The sequence below is a fragment of the Choloepus didactylus genome, chromosome 5, assembly GCF_015220235.1.
Source record: "Choloepus didactylus isolate mChoDid1 chromosome 5, mChoDid1.pri, whole genome shotgun sequence".
NCBI classification, from domain to species: domain Eukaryota; kingdom Metazoa; phylum Chordata; class Mammalia; order Pilosa; family Megalonychidae; genus Choloepus; species Choloepus didactylus.
This window is the reverse complement of record NC_051311.1, coordinates 42,455,205-42,481,173: the sequence shown is the minus strand read 5'-3', so window position 1 is coordinate 42,481,173 and position 25,969 is coordinate 42,455,205. Positions and strand designations below refer to the sequence as shown.

At 36.9% G+C, this 25,969-nt stretch overlaps 1 protein-coding gene and 1 long non-coding RNA gene across 2 annotated transcripts in view; one reads left to right on the top strand and one right to left on the bottom strand.

Moving 5' to 3' along the window:
- The window catches only part of CNTNAP2 (contactin associated protein 2), a 2,391,149-nt gene that overhangs the window by 1,012,427 nt on the left and 1,352,753 nt on the right, over nt 1-25,969 (top strand). The window lies entirely within an intron of this gene.
- The window catches only part of LOC119533961, an 81,380-nt gene continuing 69,745 nt past the window's right edge, over nt 14,335-25,969 (bottom strand). Inside the window, exons 2-3 of the long non-coding RNA XR_005216930.1 lie at nt 14,715-14,822; nt 14,335-14,379 (exon numbers count right to left, since the gene is read on the bottom strand). This is a non-coding gene — a long non-coding RNA (uncharacterized LOC119533961). The remainder of the gene's footprint in view (nt 14,380-14,714; nt 14,823-25,969) is intronic.

Genomic DNA, 25,969 nt, shown 5'->3' with positions numbered 1-25,969 from the left:
TCCCTAATTTCTAAATACCTTACATGTTAGCTTTTATAAGTAGAACAATATGAAGAAATAGAAATGTGACAGTGAAAAAGGATAATTCAAATTAATAAAAATCAAATTAAAATCAAAATTGTTCTTTTTAGTGATTTCCCACAAGTCCTTGAAATAAAATTACGCTATAGATCAGGAGGCTTGTGTTTTGTCTTATTTTGTTGTAATTTAGCTTCTTAGGTTTCTGTTGAAAGTGAGACTAATCAAGGATTCACAGACCTGCAGATGTGAGATCTCAAAGACTGAACTTTTCTAATAGTGGTGCTTAGCACATCTAAAGACATTTTGCCATACCTTCTGAAGCATTTCTTAAATTTGAAGGGAGTACATTTATATCCAAGTTCATTAAATTGAGATTGATTTATGGATGTCTGGTTCATTTTAGGAAGTTGTCTTATACCCTAAGTAGTCTCTGTAGAATATAGACAAGATTTAATAAGATCTTGACAGCTGTGAAACTTCTAAGTTGGCTATTGTGGAAATAGCAGTACATTGGAATTAAAGTCCACACATAAATTTTGTTTTAAATATAAATGCTCCATTAATGTAAACTGATATATACTTTGGGTGGGTAAACATTACAATTGCTTATTTGGCTGAAATTACTGGATGAGAGAAATAAGTATCCTATTCTTATACCATGTGTCAATTTAGCCTAAGGTTTAGGTTCTGTTGATGGCCACATTGCTTAAACTCCCTTTGCCTTTATATCCCCATTTATCTAAAACTTAGAAAACTCCCACAGCAGGTGGTAGCTGGAAGTGCAGACTAGATTGTAATGCATTTACCCTCCTGGCTCCACCCAGTGCAAACACTTTACCACCAAGAATTCTGACAGTCTTTTTCCTTTTCGGTAAATATCATAAAAATTACTAAGATCGTGTCCATAATACATTTTGAATTAACAATATTAATAGTATATGAATAGGATATGAATATATGAAATATCATAAAAGTTTTTAACATGATCTTCTTAGATGAATAAATTTCTGAGTGAAATCAGTTGCTAATTGTGAAGCAGTTTTGAACAATGTATCTTGCTGCAGTTTTACTGGTGAAGAGCTGTATGTAGTTTTTAATAATGAAAACATTTAAAAACTCAATCAAGGACTTCTGAATGTGTTCCTTGTTACATCTCCATCAGTGTAAATTTTATTAAGATTAAGAGTGATGTCAATGAATAATAATACACAATATTTTAGACTGCTCATATTTTCCATTTTAATAGAAGTTTGGCTTAACCACAGAAAAGAATGCAAGATGTATAATTTAAAAAGAAGAAATAAAATCCAACATTGCCAAGGTCAGATTAACTACTCGCATTTTAAAATAGCTAGTGCTCTTTTACTGGCAGACACTGCAAATGTGTGGCAATAACATATCAGCTGGCAAATAAAGATGCAGAGGATTAGTTTACTGGGTTTCTTTAAAACATAACAGCTTCTTTTCCTTCCACTAATGGTTATGGCATTAGATGTTTTAACTGAATTACTTAGAAAATATTTTTCCATTCAGCTTCTTAAAATAACAGAACTACTTTCAACCTGAGAAAATGCATAATATATTCTCATCCTTAAATAATTTTTTCATCTTTTCCCAAGTTAGTCCAATTGTTTCTACAGCTCTGATTTTAATCTTTTTTTTTAAATGAAACAACCTAATTGTTTTAAAAAGATTAATTTTTGTCCTCTGTTGCCTTTAGAAAGATCACCTGCATTTGCGTCTCTAGTTGTATAGTTACAGGTAACCTTAATTCCTTTTCCTTTGGTATTTGAAGCAAGTTGATGCACTTGAGATTGACTATTCATGCATATTTTTTTTCATTTGAACAACTTTAGTCCATGAAAACAAAAGATGGGCCTATGATCCCCCACCCCAACTTCACAAAAGGAAAAGACTCAAAAAAACAGTGGTGATGGGCAATTTCATATTCTTCGGCTGAAGCAAAATCCTGTATTTCCTGAAGCTTAACCTAATAGAAAACAAAGCATTGGCTGACTTTTTCTCCAATCTTTGCCACTATTGTTGATAGATACATATCCAGCGGGTATGTTTGTAGATTCCATTTTGGCTACTATTCAGACAGGCAGTCCAGTGTAGTAGTTGAGCACAAAAGAACTCTGGAGTGAGACTAGTTTTGAATCCTGGCCCTGCTATTTTCTAGCTGCTTTGGGCAAGTTCTTTAGCCTCAGTTCTCTTATCGGTAAAACAGCAATAATAATAGTACCTACGTATGTAATTCTCATGGATTAAATAAGTTAATATTTCTCTATATACATGTAAAATATGGCTATGATATACATAGGTTAAGGAAGATACATAGACAGACACATATCATTTTATTCTTTCCTCATTATAATCCTCAGACTCCTTGTCCCCCATTAACAGGCATATTAAGTCCCTTATTCCTCTTGCCAATGACACCTGCCAATGACAGTTTTACCTGTCTTCCTTTGTTCAAGAAGTACTAAATATTTAAAGTGATACATATAGTCTTCTCCAGTGTGTGCCATATAAATTGGTAAATTAACACATATTTTACCATCAGCGCAGAGTGAGTAGATTTCAATGCATGTCAGATTTCACCTCTACTGAAAAATATACTCTGAAAAAGTATATTCAATGGCAACGGCCAATGGCAACTTTATCTGCCAAATCATTGGTAGTTGACTTTCTGTGAAAGAGTTAAGCATGTTGCTGTATCAAATATTCAGTTATTCATTAATTGAAGAAGAACAAATTCAATATTTTTCTATTCAACAGATTAACCAAAAACCACCATGTTTGCAATTTATATTCACCCTGTAAACTGCATATGCATTAAACATTTCCATCTGGAGCCCTGATGATTGTTTTTCTCCCATCTCATGCTTGATAAGCTGTTACTGATTAGACAGGGAATTCTGAAGCTGTTGAAAGCACAGTTTTGTTTTGTTTTTCTTTTAAAGCTCTTAACACCTTGTGTTCTTTACTTCTTAATGGCTCTTGCTTGATGTCTGCAGGTTTCACTTTGGCTGCAATCCAGGTAGAAGGTACAGATCCCTTGGCCATGATGTTTTTTTTGTTGTTGTTGTTTTTTTTTTAATTCAGTTTTATTGAAATATATTCACAAACCATACAGTCATCCATGGTATACAATCAACTGTTCACAGTATGATCATATAGTTATGCGTTCATCACCACAATCTATTTCTGAACATTTTCCTTACATCAGAAAGAATCAGAATAAGAATAAAAAATAAAAGTGAAAAGAGAATACCCAAACCATCCCCCCATCCCACCCTATTTGTCATTTAGTTTTTACTCCCATTTTTCTACTGATTTTTTTTCAATTTTTTAACTTTGTTTATCAAAAAATTAAAAACAAACAGGCAAACAACAACCAAAAAAACCCCACAACATTTCAAACAAAGCAATGGATTAAGGAAAACAAATAACCTAAAATAACTACTTTGCTTCCAATATGTTCCTACCATACCCCAAGAAAATTAATAAACCATGTCCAAACAGAGGAGTAAGAAAAACAAATAATCTAAAATAACTACATTGCTTCCAACATGTTCCTACCATACCCCAAGAAAATTAACAACCCCTAAGAAAACAAAGGAATAAGAGAAAAAAAAAACCTAAAATAACTCTATTGCTTCCAACATGATCTTACTATATCCAAGAAAGTTTACAAACCATAATCATTCCTGAGCATTCCCATAACATTGAGATTACCCTCCATAGTTTATCTGTTCTTATTAGATTATCATTCCCCCTCCACTAATTGGTATCTCTAGGTCCCCTACATTCTACAGTATAAAACATTGTACATTTTTCGCAGAATTCACATTAGTGGTAACATACAATATCTCTCTTTTTGTGCCTGGCTTATTTTGCTCAGCATTATGTCTTTTTTTTTTTTTTTTTTTTTAATCTTCATTTTATTGAGATATATTCATATACCACGCAGTCATACAAAACAAATCATACATTCGATTGTTCACAGTACCATTACATAGTTGTACATTCATCACCCAAATCAATCCCTGAAACCTTCATTAGCACACACACAAGAATAACAAGAATAATAATTAGAGTGAAAAAGAGCAATTGAAGTAAAAAAGAACACTGGGTACCTTTGTCTGTTTGTTTCCTTCCCCTATTTTTCTACTCATCCATCCATAAACTAGACAAAGTGGAGTGTGGTCCTTATGGCTTTCCCAATCCCCTTGTCACCCCTCATAAGCTACATTTTTATACAACTGTCTTCGAGATTCATGGGTTCTGGGTTGTAGTTTGATAGTTTCAGGTATCCACCACCAGCTACCCCAATTCTTTAGAACCTAAGAAGGGTTGTCTAAAGTGTGCGTAAGAGTGCCCACCAGAGTGACCTCTCGGCTCCTTTTGGATTCTCTCTGCCACTGAAGCTTATTTCATTTCCTTTCACATCCCCCTTTTGGTCAAGAAGATGTTCTCCGTCCCACGATGCCAGGTCTACATTCCTCCCCGGGAGTCATATTCCACGTTGCCAGGGAGATTCACTCCCCTGGGTGTCTGATCCCACGTAGGGGGGAGGGCAGTGATTTCACCTTTCAAGTTGGCTTAGCTAGAGAGACAGGGCCACATCTGAGCAACAAAGAGGCATTCGGGAGGAGGCTCTTCGGAACAACCATAGGGAGGCCTAGCCTCTCCTTTGCAGCAACCGTCTTCCCAAGGGTAAAACCTGTGGTAGAGGGCTCAACCCATCAAACCACCAGTCCCCTATGTCTGTGGTCATGTTAGCAACCATGGAGGTGAGGTAGGCGAATACCCTTGCATTCTCCACAGGCTCCTCAAGGGGGCACTGCATCTTTTTTTTTTCCTTGTTTTTTTTTAACTTTCCCTTCTTTTTTAAATCAACTGTATGAAAAAAAAGTTAAAAAGAAAACAAACATACAATAAAAGAACATTTCAAAGAGACCATAACAAGGGAGTAAGAAAAAGACAACTAACCTAAGATAACTGCTTAACTTCCAACATGTTCCTACTTTACCCCAAGAAAGTTACCTAATATAGCAACATTTCTGTGAACTTGCTCCTACTATATCCATCAGAAATTAACAGACCATAGTCATTCCTGGGCATCCCCAGAACGTTAAATAGCTTATCTGTTCTTCTTGGATTATTGTTCCCCCTTCCTTAATTGCTCTCTATTGCTAGTTCCCCTACATTCTACATTATAAGCCATTTGTTTTACATTTTTCAAAGTTCACATTAGTGGTAGCATATAATATTTCTCTTTTTGTGCCTGGCTTATTTCGCTTAGCATTATGTCTTCAAGGTTCATCCATGTTGTCATATGTTTCACGAGATCGTTCCTTCTTACTGCCGCGTAGTATTCCATCGTGTGTATGTACCACATTTTATTTATCCACTCATCTCTTGAAGGACATTTGGGTTGTTTCCATCTTTTGGCAATTGTGAATAATGCTGCTATGAACATTGGCGTGCAGATATCTGTTCGTGTCACTGCTTTCCGATCTTCCGGGTATATACCGAGAAGTGCAATCGCTGGATCGAATGGTAACTCTATATCTAGTTTTCTAAGGAACTGCCAGACTGACTTCCAGAGTAACTGAACCATTATACAGTCCCACCAACAGTGAATAAGAGTTCCAATTTCTCCACATCCCCTCCAGCATTTGTAGATTCCTGTTTGTTTAATGGCAGCCATTCTAACCGGTGTTAGATGGTATCTCATTGTGGTCTTAATTTGCATCTCTCTAATAGCTAGTGAAGCTGAACATTTTTTCATGTGTTTCTTGGCCATTTGTATTTCCTCTTCAGAGAACTGTCTTTTCATATCTTTTGCCCATTTTATAATTGGGCCGACTGTACTATTGTCATTGAGTTGTAGGATTTCTTTATATATGCAAGATATCAGTCTTTTGTCAGATACATGGTTTCCAAAAATTTTTTCCCATTGAGTTGGCTGCCTCTTTACCTTTTTGAGAAATTCCTTTGAGGTGCAGAAACTTCTAAGCTTGAGGAGTTCCCATTTATCTATTTTCTCTTTTGTTGCTTGTGCTTTGGGTGTAAAGTCTAGGAAGTGGCCGCCAAATACAAGGTCTTGAAGATGTTTTCCTACATTATCTTCTAGGAGTTTTATGGTACTTTCTTTTATATTGAGATCTTTGGTCCATTTTGAGTTAATTTTTGTGTAGGGGGGTGAGGTAGGGGTCCTCTTTCATTCTTTTGGATATGGATATCCAACTCTCCCAGCCCCCTTTGTTGAAAAGACCATTATGACTCAGTTCAGTGACTTTGGGGGCCTTATCAAAGATCAGTCGGCCATAGATCTGAGGGTCTATCTCTGAATTCTCCATTCGATTCCATTGATCTATATGTCTATCTTTGTGCCAGTACCATGCTGTTTTGGCAACTGTGGCTTTATAATAAGCTTCAAAGTCAGGGAGTGTAAGTCCTCCCACTTCGTTTTTCTTTTTTTATAGTGTCTTTAGGAATTCGAGGCATCTTCCCTTTCCAAATAAATTTGATAACTAGCTTTTCCAAGTCTGCAAAGTAGGTTGTTGGAATTTTGATTGGGATTGCATTGAATCTGTAGATGAGTATGGGTAGAATTGACATCTTAATGACATTTAGTCTTCCTATCCATGAACATGGAATATTTTTCCATCTTTTAAGATCCCCTTCTATTTCTTTTAGTAGAGTTATGTAGTTTTCTTTGTATAGGTCTTTTACATCTTTGGTTAAGTTTATTCCTAGGTACTTGATTTTTTTAGTTGCTATTGAAAATGGTATCTTTTTCTTGAGTGTCTCTTCAGTTTGTTCATTTCTAGCATATAGAAACATTACTGACTTATGTGCATTAACCTTGTATCCCGCTACTTTGCTAAATTTGTTTATTAGCTCTATTAGCTGTATCGTCGATTTCTCAGGGTTTTCTAGATATAAGATCATATCATCTGCAAACAATGACAGTTTTACTTCTTCTTTTCCAATTTGGATGCCTTTTATTTCTTTGTCTTGCCGGATTGCCCTGGCTAGCACTTCCAGCACAATGTTGAATAACAGTGGTGATAGCGGGCATCCTTGTCTTGTTCCTGATCTTAGAGGGAAGGCTTTCAGTCTCTCACCATTGAGTACTATGCTGGCTGTGGGTTTTTCATATACGCTGTTTATCATTTTCAGGAAGTTTCCTTCAATTCCTACCTTTTGAAGTGTTTTTATCAAAAAGGGATGTTGGATTTTGTCAAATGCTTTTTCAGCATCTATTGAGATGATCAATTGATTTTTCCCTTTTGACTTGTTAATGTGTTGTAATACATTGATTGATTTTCTTATGTTGAACCATCCTTGCATGCCTGGAATAAACCCCACTTGGTCATGGTGTATGATTTTTTCAATGTGTCTTTGGATTCGATTTGCAAGTATTTTGTTGAGGATTTTTGCATCTATATTCATTAGGGAGATTGGCCGGTAGTTTTCCTTTTTTGTAACATCTTTGCCTGGTTTTGGTATTAGATTGATGTTAGCTTCATAAAATGAGTTAGGTAGTGTTCCATTTTCTTCAATGTTTTGAAAGAGTTTGAGTAAGATTGGTGTCAGTTCTTTCTGGAAAGTTTGGTAGAATTCCCCTGTGAAGCCATCTGGCCCTGGGCATTTATTTGTGGGAAGATTTTTGATGACTGATTGGATCTCTTTGCTTGTGATGGGTTGGTTGAGGTCTTCTATTTCTTCTCTGGTCAGTCTAGGTTGGTCATATGTTTCCAGGAAATTGTCCATTTCCTCTACTTTATCCAGTTTGTTGCCATACAGTTGTTCATAGTATCCTCTTATAATTTTTTTAATTTCTTCAGGATCTGCAGTTATGTCAACTTTTTCATTCATTATTTTGTTTATATGGGTCTTCTCTCTTTTTGATTTTGTCAGTCTAGCTAGGGGCTTGTCAATCTTGTTGATCTTCTCAAAGAACCAACTTTTGGTGATATTTATCCTCTCTACTGTTTTTTTGTTCTCTATGTCATTTATTTCTGCTTTAATCCTTGTTATTTCTTTTCTTGTACTTGGTTTAGGATTGGTTTGCTGTTCATTTTCTAGCTTCTTCAGTTGATCCAATAGTTCTTTGATTTTGGCTCTTTCTTCCTTTTTAATATATGCGTTTAGTGCTATAAATTTCCCCCTTAGCACTGCTTTTGCTGCATCCCATAGGTTTTGGTATGTTGTGTTCTCATTTTCATTCGTCTCTATATATTTAGCAATTTCTCTTGCTATTACTTCTTTAACCCACTGATTGTTTAGCAGTGTGTTGTTTAACCTCCAGGTATTTGTGAATTTTCTAAGTCTCTGATGGTTATTGACTTCTAATTGTATTCCATTGTGGTCAGAGAATGTGCTTTGAATAATTTCAATCTTTTTAAATTTATTGAGGCTTGTTTTATGTCCCAGCATATGATCTATTCTAGAGAAGGTTCCATGAGCACTAGAAAAGTATGTGTATCCTGGTGATTTGGGATGTAATGTCCTGTATATGTCTGTTAAATCTAATTCATTTATCAGATTGTTTAGGTTTTCAATTTCCGTATTGGTCTTCTGTCTGGTTGATCTATCTATAGGAGAGAGTGATGTGTTGAAGGCTCCCACAATTATTGTGGAAACATCAATTGCTTCCTTTAGTTTTGCCAGTGTTTCTCTCATGTATTTTGTGGCACCTTGGTTGGGTGCATAGACATTTACGATTGTTATTTCTTCTTGCTGAATTGCCCCTTTTATTAGTACGTAGTGGCCTTCTTTGTCTCTCAAAACATCCCTGCATTTGAAGTCTATTTTATCTGAGATTAATATTGCTACACCTGCTTTCTTTTGGCTGTAGCTTGCATGAAATATTTTTTTCCATCCTTTCACTTTCAGTTTCTTTGTGTCCCTGTGTCTAAGATGAGTCTCTTGTATGCAACATATTGATGGTTCATTTTTTTTGATCCATTCTGTGAATCTATATCTTTTAATTGGGGATTTTAATCCATTTACATTCAACGTTATAACCGTGAAGGCATTTCTTGAATCAGCCATCTTATCCTTTGGTTTATGTTTGTCATATTTTTCCCCTCTCTCTATTAATATCCTTTTTTGTACCCATACCGAATCTCTTTAGTACTGAACCTTTCTCCAAGTCTCTCTGTCCTTTCTTTGTTTCTCTGTCTGTAGGGCTCCCTTGAGTATCACCAGTAGGGCAGGTCTCTTGTTAGCAAATTCTCTCAGCATTTGTTTGTCTGTGAAAAATTGAAGCTCTCCCTCAAATTTGAAGGAGAGCTTTGCTGGATAAAGTATTCTTGGCTGGAAATTTTTCTCACTCAGCATTTTAAATATATCGTGCCACTGCCTTCTTGCCTCCATGGTGGCTGCTGAGTAGTCACTACTTAGTCTTATGCTGTTTCCTTTGTATGTGGTGAATTGCTTTTCTCTTGCTGCTTTCAGAACTTGCTCCTTCTCTTCTGTGTTTGACAGTGTGATCAGTATATGTCTCGGAGTGGGTTTTTTTGGATTTATTCTATTTGGAGTTCGCTGAGCATTTATGATTTGTGTATTTATGTTGTTTAGAAGATTTGGGAAGTTTTCCCCAACAATTTCTTTGAATACTCTTCCTAGACCTTTACCCTTTTCTTCCCCTTCTGGGACACCAATGAGTCTTATATTTGGACGTTTCATATTATCTATCATATCCCTGAGGTCCATTTCGATTTTTTCAATTTTTTTCCCCATTCTTTCTTTTGTTCTTTCATTTTCCATTCTGTCATCTTCCAGGTCACTGATTCGTTGTTCAACTTCCTCTAGTCTTGTACTATGAGTGTCCAGAATCTTTTTAATTTGGTCAACAGTTTCTTTAATTTCCATAAGATCATCCATTTTTTTATTTAGTCTTGCAGTGTCTTCTTTATGCTCTTCTAGGGTCTTCTTGATTTCCTTTATCTCCCGTCCTATGGTCTCATTGTTCATCTTTAGTTCTTTGAGTAGCTGCTCTAGGTGCTGTGTCTCTTCTGGTCTTTTGATTTGGGTGCTTGGGCTTGGGTTATCCATATCATCTGGTTTTTTCATATGCTTTATAATTTTCTGTTGTTTTTGGCCTCGTGGCATTTGCTGAACTTGATAGGGTTCTTTTAGGATTTGTAGATCAATTGAAGTCCTTATCTCTAATTTATCAGATCTACAGCTTCGTGGAGTACACTTTCTCTAACTAACCAGCAGGTGGCGTCCACGAGCCACCTGTTCTCCAAAAGCCAGTTCTCCCCTGCTTAGCCTTTTTGGTGAGTGGGGGAGTGAGTCTTGTGGGGTCCAATTGGTGTACCAAGCTTGCGTGTGTAGTTGGTGTTGCCTGCCCTGTATATGGGGCGTGTTTCTGGGCAGTCAGGGAGGGGGAGTCGCTCTAACAATCAAATCTCCCTGGTGATCCTAGAGTTTTAAAGCTGCTGCAATAGTCTAATCCTTCAGTTCAGTCCTGCCACAGTTTGTCTCTGCCACTGACCCACAAGTCCTTGGTATTGGCGTATGGCTCCTGAGACTTGCAAGTGGGCCCCTCTTCCAGGCCGTGCACCCCGGGTCCTCTGTTGAGGGATGACTGTGCTATGTCACAGGTGAGTGCCATCCCCCCAGGGCAGTTCTGGGCTGCTGGGCTGTGTAGGGAGGCTCCCAGTCTGCTCAAATGATGGCTGAATGGGGCTTTGTTAATTCACACTGCTCTACCTTCCCAACTCTGGGACAATCAGCTGAGGTTGCAGGGAAGGCTAATGTCCATGCCCAGTTTTGTGGTGTGTGCCTGTTATTTGAAGCACTTCCGTCACACTGGGTTGTCTGGGGCAGGTCTGGGCTATGGGGCTGGCGATGGGCAGGAGTGTTTCCTGTCCACCAGGATGATGGCTGTGAGTGGACACCCCCCTTTTCTTGGGAAGTTGTGGTGTTTAGTGAATTTTCTCAGCCACTGGATTATTGCGTTTTGTCTCAGAGCTCTCCTAGTTCTGCTCTTGACTTGACCTGCCCAAATAGCAAGTCTTTGAAGCTTTCTGTATTGGGCTTCTTAGAGTAATTGTTTTAGAAAAAGAAAAAAGGATTAAAAAAAAAAAAAAAATGGGCCCTCCTCAGAGATCTAATGGGTTATTGAAATGCTAAGAGACAAAGCAACCAGGGCCATTAAGGAAAGGTCCACAGGGCAGAGAGATCAGCCTTTCTTCGGGATTTGCATATGCGCCTCAGGGCCCTTCCCCTTTCTATGTTCACCAGAACTCCAAAAATCCTCCGCTTTTATTTTGGAGTTTTTCGTGTTGTTTTTTTTCTATGTCTGTCTCCTCTCTGCTGGGCTGGCTGCTCTCAGATTCTCTGGTGTCTGGTCTCAGTCTATCTATGGTTGGAGTTTGGATCAGTAGAATGAGTTTCCGATAAGGGCTGCCACTGCAGTTCTCCCTTCTCCTTCCCAGAGCTGACAGCCCCTCCTCCCCCGGGACTGAGCCTGGCAGGGAGGGGCGCGGGTCCCCTGGCCGCAAAAACTTACAGATTTCGCTGATCTCAGCAGTTCCACATTTTCATGAGTGTTGTATGAAGTATGCCCAAAGTCAGATTGCTCTGTGGTGTCCAGTCCACGCAGTTCCTGGCTTTCTACCTACTTTCCTGGAGGAGTAACTAAAACTTACAGCTCACCAGTCTGCCCGGCCATGATGTTTTAACAAGAGACAATCTTATTCTGTCTCCCCATGTTTCTTATAATTTAAAAAGAATTCTCCATTATCTAGTTTAATTTATGTCATTTTTTCTTCTTCACTTTTCTTATTTAGCTTGATACTAAACCTTAATTTACTTTGTGCTATCCTCTGTAATAAAACATAACCAGCATATTTTATGCATAATATTTTCTAAACAATGTTCTAAGGACTTCATGTGTTTTGACTCATTTAATCCTCATTACGTATGCTATGAGGTAGATGCTATTATTATCCCCATTTAGTAGATGAAGAAACTAAAGCCCAGAGAGGTTACGCAATGACCTCCAGATCAAATACCTAGGAGATAGAAGAGCTGGACCATGAACCCAGACAGTCTAACCCCACAGCCCAGGCTGCTGGCCATCACAACATGTGCTTTACAGTCTTCATATTTCAAGTAGCAGGCATGCACCTCAATATGCATCTCCAGTAAAACGCTTAGATTCTGAAGAGCCACAGCCTTAGTTCTCCTTTAGGATACACATCTTACCTCTTTGGTCTACCTGATAGAAGTCATTGAATGGTCAAAACATGCAGTATAGTCTCTGCATTGTTAATAATGAAAACAATGACATCAAACACAACAACACAGCGTTTATACTAGTTTTCATTTTTTTGAGAATCACCATGTGTTTTTTCTTTCACAAACAGGATCTATAACCCCTGATGATTACCCTGGTGTATAGCTAGCACCATATTTATTTTACACCTTTTTCAGACTAAGTATCAGTTTCTTGTAAAAGGCCACAAAAGTAGTGAGTAGCAGAATTAGAATTAAAACTCTAGCACCGCCCCTCTTTTTTTTTGCCGACAGCTATCTTTTCTATTAATTGAACAGGTTTGATGGACATGGGCTTCACCCTACTAGCAGTGAGATAATACCATTGATAATGAGGTGATTGCTATTATCCCCAGATCCCTCTCTAGCTTATTCTTGTTTGTTATGAACTTAATCCTTTGTGTTTGTCCATGTTCCGAAAATCACTCTGTCACTATGCCTGGAGGCTATTAGGTATAAAGGAATGTGTGTTCAAGGTTATGTCCCAAATGTGGAAACATTGGAATGATTATTTAAGGAAAATATTTGTCAATTGCTTCAATATTACATAGCTTTCTTCTTTGCACCTTAGATATGAAATATAATTCTTACTCATTTTTGCAGACCCAGCATTTAACCCAGCATATAGGAGAAATGTAATAAATATTGATTAAGTGAATAGATTAACTCAATAATTAATTGATTATTAGTGTATGTGTAAAGAATAGAAAAGTCATGTTTGTGCCTATAGTGGGTTTCCATACAGTCAGCAAATGCAACTAAAAGCAGTAGTAATTATAAAAATTACATTTATTTTTCAGCAAACATCCCACATTTTGTATGGTTTATTGGTAGCATAGAGTGATACAGTTTTGTATTATTTCATTCCTAATCTGTTTCTTATTTTTATGCTTGATGTCAGTTATTGATCATAGTCCTTCTATATGATTCTTATCAATTCCAGCACTGTCACTTTTCCTAGCTTTTCCCAACCTTCTCACCCTTAGATAAATGTTGACTCTAACAAAGTATGTCAAAAAGTGAGAAAGATTAAATTTGATGAAAATGAAATTAACTTAAAAGATTATCTATAACATTTTTTTTTCTTCCTTCACCTATTAAACACTTAATTTTATGTGATACAAAATGAATTTGGTAAATATTCAACAACGCATAATTCCTGAATTCCTGTCCTCAAGAAGTACAAAATACACCTCAAGAAGTGTAATCTAGTGGAAAGGGCACTGGTTGAACATACCATATAATGCAAAGATCCAGAGACTATAAAGAACATGTGACATTCACAAAAGAATAGTTGTCACTGTTTCAGGGAAGGCAGTAAGGTGAGAATTAAGCTACAACTTGATAAATGATTGTGAATTTTCCAGAAAGCTTACTCACAAGTGGGCAATTGAAAGGCCTCTATTCAGCAACAAAGGGCAATGTCACATTGTACCTCTTCAGTTTCTACAAGAGTTACTCCAAATCTTAACATAGGACCTACCTCCTACCTTTAAGAAATATTTTCTCTCTTGAGGCTGTGCCAAAACGAAAATTAGCACTCTTGGCCACTTGTCATTTTTAAAATAGATGATGAATTAATTCTGCTTACTTTATCAAAAGAATACTGGTTAAAACAGGAATATCAAAAGCTTCAATTCACTAGCCCCACCTTGTGCCTTCCGCCATTGACACTATTTTGCCACAGCTGCTCATTCTTCCATGCCAAGCCTGTGCCCGTACAAGGAAACTAAATGAGATGACTCATGTGCTGGTGTTCTGATAAGGAGGGAAGTTGGGGATCAATAGCCTCTGGCTAATAGCTTTTGGGATCAGATGAATAGGATTTATACCACTGGCAGACTGCAGTTCAATATAGTCCTTGATCACTTGCTCATTGATCTGCTCAAACAGGGAATCTAACTGTTTCATTGATTGCTAGCAAAAAAATATATATATACACACATACATACATATGTACATACAAACATACATACATACATAAAGGGGTGTTGAAGTCAGCCACCATCTGGACTTTGGACATCAGGGAAAATCTGGAATTGGCAGCTACGATTTGAACATTAATGACACCACATACAAGGGAAAAAGGAAACAGAGTAATCAACAAAGAGCACTGGCTTCAGGGCAATCATACTCTCCTTTTAAGTTTTCTGAAGCTCTTCACCATTGCCTTTTTGGACTGAGGATAACCTGTACTTCTCTGTTTCTAAAGCCTCTTTCACTAACAGAACTAGAGTGGGCATGAATCATATGCTCACAGCCTATTAACCAGAATTTGGTCACATAATCACCCACATATAGCTGTAGGGGAGACTGAAACAGTAGTCTTAGCTCTGCAGCCACACTTGGGACTTCTGTTATTAAAATAAGACTCTCCTTACCCTTTTGTTGACCATCTAGCAGCCTCTGCCATGGCATTTATTTCCTCACCCACAGAGGAATGGAAAAGAGAGATCATTCCTCCATCTCTGTGCTTGTGAAGAGGACAACTGTCGTACGTTTTAGGAAAAAAAAAATATATTTATAAATATACACACACATATATATGTATGTATATATAAATTTAGGGATCCCTGTAACAAATAGGCTGATTTAGACTTCGGTAACAAAACCTGATGCAAATTGATTCAAAGAAAAAAAAAAAAACCAGTGAAATTTAATTCCCCACATAACCAAAAGTTCAGTGATGGAACAGGTAACAGTTAGTTGATTTACTGACATGATGAAGCAAGCTCCCATCCTGGTGTCAAGACTTTCAGTTCTCTCATTCACACTCTGCCAATGTTCAGAGCCAGGACAAGACCATTCATTTTTGCCCTTCCCTTCTTAGGAATCAGGAAATCTTACCCCTCAACAGACCTCTCTCAGTCACTTTGGCCATAACTGATTCACCTGTCCAGCCCTAAACTACACATTGATAAAAGGAGTGGGACTCCATGATTGGCTTGGATGATTCTGGATTTGCTCTGTTGCTGGGGACAGGATCTCCTTCCCTTGAGTCATATGCAAAAGAGATGGACACCTCAATGAAATCGGATTTCATCCAACTAGTGAAAAACAGGAAATGAATGTTGGGTGGGCGACTGAGAGTGTCTGCTGTAATTTCTAATATAATTCTTTGCTTCTAGAGAATATTTGGAAATACTAATGACAATACAACCTAATGCAGACTTTTACTGAGTTGTTTGGGGTATAGGAATACTATTTTTTTTTTAAATTCAGTTTTATTGAAATATATTCACATACCATACAGTCATCCACAGTGTACAATATCATCATATAGTTGTACATTCATCACCATAATCAATTTTTTAGCATTTTTATTACTCCAGAAAAATGAAAACAAGAATAAAGATACAAATAAAGAACACTCAAAATATCCTATCTCCCCACTGCCATTTCCCCCTATTATTCTTTTAATTTTTGTGCCCGTTTTTCTACTCATCTGTCCATACACTGGATAAAGGGAGTGGAAGCCACAAGGTTTTACAGGCACATGGTCACACCATGTAAGCTACATAGTTACGCAGTCGTCTTTAAGAATCAAGGCTATTGGGTTGCAGTTCAACAATTTCAGGTATTTCCTTCTAGCTATTCCAAAACACTAAAAACTAAAAAGGGATATCTGTATAATGTATAAGAATATCCTCCAGAATGACCTGTCAACTCCATTTGAAATCTCTCAGCCACTGAATCTTTATTTCATTTCATTTCTCTTCCTCCTCCTGTTTAAGGAGTTTTTCTAAATCCCACAATGCCAGGGCAAGGCTCATCCCCAAGAGTAATGTCCCATGTTTCCAGGGAGAGTTACACACTTGGGATTCATGTCCCACATAGTGGGGAGGGTAGTGAGTTTACCTGCCAAGTGGGCTTAGAGAAAGAGGCCAGAACTGAACAACAAAAGAGGTTCTCTGGGAGTGACTCTCAGGCACAATTATAAGTAGGCTTAGCTTCTCCTTTGCAGTAACAAGCTTCATAAGGGCAAGCCCCAAGATAGTGGGGTCAGCCTTTTAAATTGGTAGTCCCCAGTGCTTGTGAGATTATCAGTAATTCCCCATATGGGGAATTTTAAAATTTCCACATTTTTCCTGTCCCTCAAGGGGACTTTGCAAATACATTTTTTTTTAAACTTAATTTTTATTGAGATTGTTCACATACTATACAAGTATCCAAAGATTCAAAGCGCACAATCAGATGCCCACGGTATCATCATACAGCTGTGCCTCCATCACCACAATTTTTTTTTTCCATTTTTAGAACATTTTCATTACTCCAGAAAAGAAATAGACAAAAAAAAGAAAACTCAAATCCTCCCATACCCCTAACCACTCCCCTCCATCATTGACTCATAGTATTAGTATAGTACATTTGTTACTATTGATGAAACAATGTTAAAATACTACTAGCTGTAGTACATAGTTTGCAATAAGTATACTTTTTTCCTATATACCCCTCTATTATTTACTTCTAGTTATAGTGTCATACATTTGTTCTAGTTCATGAAAGAGATTTCTAATATTTGTACAGTTCTTCACAGATTTGTCCACCACAAGATTCACTGTTTTATACATTCCCATCTTTTTAACCTCCCACTTTTCTTCTGGTGACATACGTGACTCTGAGCATACCCTTTCCAGCACATTCACATACCATTCAGCATTGTTAGATATTCTCACAATAATGCTACCGTCACCACTGTCCCTTTCCAAACACTTAAGTTCAACCCATTTGAACATTTGCTCATGATAAGCAACCGCTCCCCTTTCTTTATCCTTATTCTATATCCTGGTAACTTATATTTCATGTCTATGAGTTTACATATTATAATTAGTTTATATCAGTGAGACCCTGCAATATTTGTCCTTATGTGTCTGACTTATTTCACTCAGTGTGGTGCCCTCAAGGTTTCTTCATCAATCCATTTTTTTTTTAAGATAGTTTTGTTTACCCACCATTCTTTTCATCCTAAGTAAACAATCAATGGTTCCCTGTATAGTCATATATTTGTGTAATCACCACCATCACCACTATCTATATAAGGTCATCTCTTTCTTCTACAAAGAAAGAGGAAGAGCCAAAGAAGGTAGAGAGACAAAAGAAAAAAGGAAAAGAAAGAGAAAGGGAAAAAAAATGACAGCTAAAAAGCAACAAAAGGAAAGACAGAGTTAACCCAAAGTAGAATAAAAGAGTCAGACAACATCACCAATGCCAAGAGTCCCATACTCTTCATTTTGTCCTCCTCTTAAAGGCATTTAGCTTTGGTATATTGCCTTTGTTACATTAAAGGAAACATAATACAATGTTTCTGTTAACTATAGTCTCTAGTTTGAATTGATTGTATTTTTCCCCAATCCCACCCTATTTTCAACACCTTGCAAGGTTGACATTCATTTGTTCTCCCTCATGTAAAAACATATTTGTACATTTTATCACAATTTTTGAGCACTCTAGGTTTCACTAAGTTATACAGTCCCAGTCATTATTTTTCTTCTTTCCTTCTGGTGTCCCACATGCTCCTAACCTTCCTCCTTCAACCCTATTCACAGTCATCGTTGTTCGGTGTACTTACATTGCTGTGCTATCATCACCCAAAATTGTGTTCTAAACCTCTCCCTCCTGTCTTTTCCTGTCTGTCTGTAGTGCTCTCTTTAGTATTTCCTATCTAGCAGGTATCTTGTTCACAAACTCTGCCATTGTCTGTCAGAGAATATTTTAAAGTCTCCCTCATATTTAAAGGACAGTTTTGCCAGATATAGGATTCTTGGTTGGCAGTTTTTATCTTTTAGTATCTTAAATATATCACACCACTTCCTTCTTGCCTCCATGGTTTCTACTGAGAAATCTGCACATAGTCTTATCAAGCTTCCTTTGTATGTGATGGATTGGTTTTCTCTTGCTGCTTTCAGGGTTCTCTCTTTGTCTTTGACGTTTGATAATCTGATCATTAAGTGTCTTTGGCATAGGCCTATTCAGATCTTTTCTGTTTTGGGTATGCTGTGCTTCTTGGATCTGTAATTTTATTTCTGTTGTAAGAGATGGGAGATTTTCATTGATTATTTCCTCTATTAATGCTTCTGCCCCTTTTCCCTTCTCTTCTTCTTTTGGGACACCCATTACATGTTCATTTGTGTGCTTCACATTGTTATTCAACTCCCTGAGATGTTGCTCATATTTTCCATTCTTTTCCCTATCTGTTCTTTTGTGTATAGGATTTCAGGTTTCTTGTTCTCCAGTTCATGAGTGTTTTCTTCTGCCTCTTGAGATGTGCTGTTGTATGTCTCCATTCTGTTTTTCACCTCTTGTGTTGTGCCTCTCATTTCCATAGATTCTGCAATTGTTTTTTCAAACTTTCGATTTCTACCTTATGTTCACCCAGTGTTTTCTGTATAGCCTTCATCTCTTTTGTTATATCTTCTCTGAACTCATTGATTGGGTTCTTGATTTGATTTAGCATATTTATTTGAAAATCTTTAATAAATTGTTTTATTAAAGTGAAACAGTATTTCAACTGTATCTTGATTGAAGTGTAAGTTTATTCCTTTGGGCCATATCTTCATATTTCCTAGTATAGGTTATAGTTTTTGTTGTCAAGGTATCTGGTTTCCTTGGTTACCCCAGTAAGATTTTCCCAGACCAGAATGAGTTCAGGTCTCAGAATGGGGTTATATTCAGGGTGTATTTTAGAGGAATGACAGACTTTCCTGTGAGATTTCCAGTTGCTGTGCTTTTCCTAACCTGCCCAGCAGGTGGCACCTCTCAGCTTGTCACTCCTGGCTGGTATGAGGAGATGTGGCCCCTTCAGTTTCTGTTTTGGCTGTTTTCCCCCAGGCTCTGTTGTCTGGTTCTGAAGGGAAAGCTGGGCTCCACCTCCTTACACTTACAGAAGATACACCCCCTAGGGAGTTATCATCTGCATTTGAATAGTCTCTCTGACTCTGTTATCTCAACCCCTGTCTGGATCAGAGCACTGCAAACTGAAAATGGCTGTGGCTCTCTCCTCTGAACTGCTCAGGTTGAGAGAGAGAAAAAGGGACAGAAAGCCCCCTTTTAGAGCCAGTACATGGCCCCCCAGTTTCACTCATTGGCCAGAGGTAACACCTAGTCTTCTGGGATCCCCATCCCGGGACAGATGAGTCTTCTGGTTCTTTAAGTTAAGTCATCACTAAGAGCCTCTTTTTGCTTGTTGGGGGTTTGTAGCTTGTATTCAGCAGTACACATTTGTTAATTAAAACCCCATTTGGAGCTTGAGTGAGCTATATTTGCTTGCTGGGAGAGTGCTGCTTTCTACTAGAGTGAGGTTTTGCATCTAAGCCTGCCATGGGGGAAGGGGGACCCCAGCACAGATTCTATGCTGTGATCTCAGGCATTTCTCCCAATCCAGGTTGATGTACTGTGTGTGGACAGCCACAGTTGTCCACCAGCAGTTATTCCAAATTATTTCCTAGTTGTTCCTGGTTGTTCTTCAGTTGTTCCAGGGAACTAACTAAATCCCACTCCTCTCTATGCTGCCATCTTGTCCCCTCTTTTCAGGAATATTATTTTTTGCCTTTAGTGATTTGGAGAAGCAAACAGTAATATCAACCCCTACTTCCACTAAATGTATATAATAGAATGGACATTAAATGTAAAATTATATAAGCAATGTTCTTAGCATCAACAGACCACCTCATTTTAGGATTAAAAGTAAAGATTATTATAAGTTTTTCTGTGTATGGAGGTGTTCAGTCTGCTAATGCTGCCATTTTGTAAAACACCAGAAATGGGTTGGCTTTTATAAAGGGGTTTTATTTGATTACAGAGTTACAGTCTTAAAGCCATAAAATGTCCAAGATAAGGCATCTCCTTCACTGGAGAAAGGCCATTGTCATCTGAAAAATATGTTAGCTGAGAAGGCATGTGGCTGGCATCTGCTGGTCCGTCACTCCTGGGTTGCCTTTCAAAATGGCGTTCTCCAAAATATTAGTTTTCAGTGGCCATCTTTAAAATGTCTTTCACCTGCAGCAAGCAGTGAGCAACTTCTGTCTGAGCTTTTGTAGGGCTCCAGTGAACTAATCAAGGCCCATGCTGAATGGGTGGGGCCACACCTCCATGCAAACATTCAATCAGAGGTCACACCTAACCAAAGATGTAACTCACAGTTGGTTAGGTCACATCTCCATAGAAACAACCTAATCCCAATATCCCATGAGATCGAATTAAAAGATCATGGCTTTTTCTGGGGGACATGATATATCCAAACTGGCACAAGGGTTGTGGACAGTCAAATTGTGGTAATAATATTCAAGACCTCAAGCTAAGTTTGCAATTATGAATTATTTAAAATGAAATCTTTTGCTATCCATTAACTCTGAGCAATTTGAGTATTTCTACATACAAAAGTCAAGCTGATTTTTTTCTCAAAGATAAGAAAGCATATATCTTTTTTAAAAGAAATACAATTACATGATTCCAAGTTGGTGTCTTTTGATTTGGGAAAAAAAGAGAGTAACTTGTTAATGAAAAGTGCACCAAAAATAATAGCATCTTTAATGATTTTTTTTTTTTGTTATTCATTTTTTTTATTGTTATCTTTGTTTTCCTTTAGACTGGGAAACAATACTATAGAATACTATAGGTAACAACTCTCCTAAAACCATGTTCCTAATGTTTTTAAGAGCTAAAAATACAAAGACTCTGTCTATAAATGTTTAAACCATGTCATCTGTCCTATCCATCACAGCTGATCGCTGTATAATTTTTAAAATTCTCTTTATATTTTTATTATATAAAGCCTTATATTATCCTGGTTTGGGCAGAATCACAGATGAGGAACTTAAGTTTGAGTCTCAGTTTGAAAATGATTATCTGAAGGTGGTTGGATAAGCCAGTGACCCTCACCTTGCAGTTCAGATTTCTTGTGTTATAGTGAGAGCTGTCCCAAAAGACTTCCAAAGTACTCATTTGCCCTGAAATGTTCTTCAGTACTGAAAATAGTACAAACATAACAGACCAAATCACATATTTTTTTTCCTTTCACTTTATTTCTCTGTGGTTTGCTGCCTTGCTCACTGGAGAGCAAAATAAGCTATACCAAGGAAGGCAGCAAAAAATATAGAACAGTAAGTCGGGATGGGTCCCATAGTCACTAAATGTGTCCCGCAATTTGTCCGAAATACATTCATGGTATCATAAATGCACTGACCCTTTTCTCCTTCCAGGTCTAAGTCGGTGTTGCCAAGTGGGTGAGCTGGAATGTTCTCTATTTCAAATCAATTAAACAAAACTTAATATGTGACGATAATAACAGCTAATGTGTAGTAACAACTTACAGTGTACCTGACATGTTTCAAATGCTTTACATTAGTTAACTCTTCCAATCTCCCCGAATCTGTAAAGCAGGCTGTCGTTACTTTCACCTTTTGATAATCAAGGAAACAGAAGCCTAGAGAAGATGTGTAACTTTTGAAGGTTGTATAAGCTAGCAAGTAGCAAAGCAGGAATCAGAACCCTGGCAGTCTTAACTAAAATGCTGTGTCACCTCTCTAGCTGCTGTGAGCCAAGTTCAGTAACACAAAAGACACAAAATCCCTCACTTTTAGGGGATCTTCATTTAGTAAAGAAGACAAATATCAATATATCTATACATAAGAGTGGTATTGTTGTACAAGGCTAAATACTAGGAAAAAGGATGGAGGGAAACATGACATGTTATAGCTGAACAGAATCAGATCTTTCATTTTGTACTTGCTCAAGGTAATTGAAGCCAGGAATGTTTTCCTTAATTTACCAAGGTAAATACCATTTTTTTTTACCTTGTTCTAGTATTAAAATGATTCAACCTTATTAATTACGTGTCTGTTTTAATATTAAGACACCAAGAATGTAAATAAACTTTTAACCTGCCATTACAACTCCTTTTGTTAGATTTAACTTTTAGTGGCTTCCACAAAATGAAAGATTAACATCTGTTTTCTCTTTTAAGATTAACAGCTCTATTTACAATCTTTTTTTGCTCCAAATTGCAGTTTTTTATGCTTCAGTAAATAAATTTTACTAATTATCCAAAGTAGTCACCCATGAAAATGTTTCAATGTTTGTGGATTTTATGTTTAAAAATTGCTTTGAGAAAGTCAAGTTGAGAATGTGCTAATATAATCAGGAAATCTGAATTTGCTCTAAAACTGAAGTATGCCATTCTAGAATTTGATTTAAAATCCAAAACTTAGAATAAATGACTGGTTCTTTGTAAACTTAGACAATTCACCCAGAATAAGAGACACATAATTTTGGAACTGAAAGGAATCTAAGTGATCAACTATTCCCTTCCTTCTGTTCACATACTCAGAGTAAGCCGACTTACCCAAGGACAAATAGGCACTTGATATAGCAGAGCCAGGACTGGGTCCTGGGTCTCTGGGCTCCTATCCAGAGCTCTCATGAAGCCTGATAGGGTGGGCTTAATGCTATTGATTCAGTCATACAAATCTTGGTTCATGAGAAAGTTGGCATCACTTAAATTTACTGATGAATTTCCTGCCTCAGCATGCCATTTAAATCCCTAGAATGAAGACATGTGCTTTGCTTCTAGGTCTACATTAAGAAAAACTAACTCAACCATTGACATTTTTAGGGCTTAACTGCCCAACTATAAATAGCACTTGTAGTAGCATTATATCTGTCATGCCTTGGGAAGTGCATAAATTGTTTAGATTGACCTAAACTGCAAAAGAACATCAAATGTGGAAAGATGAACACAGAGCATGTAGGCACTTTATCAAAATGTGTCTTTATTTCCAAATTTAGTTCTTTTCCTAGGAGCCCTCCAAAAATAAAAGGAAAGAAGAAAAACTCACCTAAACTCACGTGAATTTGCGATGCTTGTCTGGACTTATAGTTCCTGATTTCAAAATGAACTCCTTCTTGAAGCTACAGAATTCTGCCATTTTATCAATAGGTTTTTAATATTTCCAGTAGCTCAAACTTTTATTCAAAAGAAAATGTCAGATCTTTTCAAGAAAAAACATTTATGTTAGAAAGAAAAGTCCCGTTTTAAATTATGCTAAAAAAATCTAAAAATTTTGTAAGAAATAATTTAAAATTTATTTATAGCCTTAAACTAATTTAGAGTTTAAAGAGGAGACAGATTAATTTTCCGTTTCTTATAGACTCAATAAAATATGCAAATTTCAAGCAGAGTGTTTCTTATAACCTCGGGAAAAGTAGAAAATAAACAAATGACTAAATACAAAAGAAAATTCTGGGCCTTGCCTCATGAGAAATACAAAGGAGGGAGGAGGAGGGTTAAATTTGGATTTCTATCATTTCATCAGGAATCTGTGAGATTCTACACATACCTGCAGATGCTACATATTCTACACATCTACCACTAAAACTAGTTCTTCCTTTTAAAAAGCACTTAGTGAATTGTAAATAACTAGAAATGTAAACCACAGAGGGTAGTTATGGTGAGCATGTGAAGAGTGAGAGATTTAGCTTTGTATGTGCTCATGTACAAACATACGTGTCCACGCAGTGGGAAGAAAGAAACAGAGTACACGTCAACTGATATCATGTACCATTACATTCATCTATGAAGAGATTTTTCAGTTTATTGATCATTTTCCTCAAGGTTAATGTAAATATATCTTTATTATATCTTCACTTGCAAACATGTGATAGTTGGAAATGTTTATTTTCCTGGTAAAAAAAAAAAGATTGCATTGTAAATATCTGTTGGTGATACATTTAAAACAAATGTATATTGACCTTTAAAAAGTCTCTTCAATCGATAATCTTAATGAATAAAATTCAGATTTGTTTCTCTTTTTTTTCTTTCTTTTTCTTTTCTTTTCTTGTCCTTTCCTTTCTTTCTCTCCTTTATTCTTTTTCTCTTTTTTTTTTTTTGAGAATCTGACAGTATTGCAATCTAGTCTCCATTTCTAACTTCATTTCATAATTGTAAAACTTGTCCCATTACAGAAGATGAGGCAGAAAAAAAGCATCCATTTTATTTCAGTGAATCTTCCTAAAACTTCATCATTGTTTATTTAGTTATCATTAACAACATTTGAGGAGCAAACAGTATACTCTCTGAATAATGAATTCTCTTCTGTCTCAAGAATGGGGATTCTGCGAAGTTTACTCTTTTACCTTTAGCAACAACAACAAAACAATAGACAGCTTCTTCCTCACTCTGGGCTCTGATCATGTTCCTTAGTACATGAGCCCTCATGAGCCCCCTAAAAAAAGGGAAATGCACCTTCTTCTCTAGTTTGCATTAAAATTTGTTTTTCTTCAAGCCATTTACTATCTATTGATTTAGCAGTAAATAGTTCATTTTCTATAAATTTGCCTTTTGAAAAATAAAATCCTTCCTGATAACATACTGCAGTTATTCACAGATAAATTGTCATATAATGGAAACTAAATTTGATTTTTCAGACTTATGATCCATCCAGTCATATTTTGATAGGATTCAAGAATAAAGAAATCTGTGGCCAAATAGAACACATTTGTAGGCCACTGGTTAACAGTCTCTGCTTAATACAATCTCAAACACTTGCAAAACATTAAAATAGGGAAATTTCATTAAAATGTGGGATTTCTGGCCTTTCTTAAAAAAGCAAATGCTCAAATATACACACATGTTCACAGGCAGTTGCTTTGTAGCACCCACCATGCATAATGTACTCCACGGCATCAGTTTTCTACAAGTGGTTAGTCTGTGCCCCTTTCTACCATAACCACACTGAAATCAATCCCTATTGATTCTCCGTCATCTAGGCCAAGTATTTTTTAATTTGTTTTTTGTTTAGTTTTTGTTTATGTTGGGGTTTTTTGTTTATTTTTTTTTTTTACCACTAATATTTCCTCTGTTGTTCTTTCTAATCTGGGAGAAATATGTCTGGTATACATGTCCCTATTAAAATTGAGGTAGTGAAATAGGGATCAGTTTTTGATAACAAGCCAGCATCACTCATTTGTCTGAACTACTTGTCCCCTCTGAGCACTGAAACTGTAATCTCTAATTTCAAGAGCTTCAAATTATTTTATCCCCAGGGCTGGTTCTCTCCACAAGCAGTATGAGTATTGCTCATTTATGGGAGTAAATTAATTCAGCCTGCTCACCAGGACCTCGGTGCATGTACGGGTATCATGAAGTAATGAATGGTGCCCGAGTTCACAGTGAATCAGATTCCCTCCAATGCCCAGGTCACTGAGGTGTGTTGACGACCAGGCCACAGAGAACTGTTTAGTATCTTACCAGACAGGACCCAGCTCCTCTAGTGGCGAGGAGAGAGCACATTACCTCACCATGTGTGTATACATTCTGAGCTTTATTAATTCTATTTTATGGTTGAGGTGAAAGATTTACCCAAAGGTATGTGAAATCAAGCCAGAAATAAAGCAAAGCTGTAATGCAATGCACTGTATGCCTGTATTCAAAATAATACTGAGCATATGTCCCAATTTCTTGCAAGGAAGTACAAATAATTTGAACCAACTCAGTTAGCTTTTAGGAAACCTGCAGGAAGTGAAATAAATTAAAAGGACATTCTTTAACAGTCACCCAGCAGCAAATTTCTATTTGTCCAGGGGAGTTGTAGGAGTTGTTTGTGAGGTGTATTCAGTTTGGGACAGTATTAATTTTTGTTTA